Genomic DNA, 321 nt, shown 5'->3' with positions numbered 1-321 from the left:
TTGTGTGGTCGTACAGTATCTCAATTCAATTTGTCGTTTGCTCATATGTTTGGCTCTGTTCTGCCTTTTTTCCCCCTTTGTCTTATTTTCTTTCTCTGATTTTATTTGCATCTTTAGTTTTGTTTTGCTCTCTGGAAAACTGCTAGGTCTTAGTTTCCATAGCAACACACTTTTTCTGCAATTAAACTGCTGAAAACTCAGAGTGTTTTGGATTGGAGCTACTCTGCAAAGCATTTCATCTTGTTAGGGTGTATGTATGATGTGCCATTCCTCCCACTGAAAATAAAATCATCCCTTCGTTGTTTTCTGGCTGTCCTGACC

This window comes from Austrofundulus limnaeus, unplaced genomic scaffold (genome assembly GCF_001266775.1).
Source record: "Austrofundulus limnaeus strain Quisiro unplaced genomic scaffold, Austrofundulus_limnaeus-1.0 Scaffold404, whole genome shotgun sequence".
NCBI classification, from domain to species: Eukaryota; Metazoa; Chordata; class Actinopteri; order Cyprinodontiformes; family Rivulidae; genus Austrofundulus; species Austrofundulus limnaeus.
Note: the sequence above shows the minus strand (reverse complement) of the source record.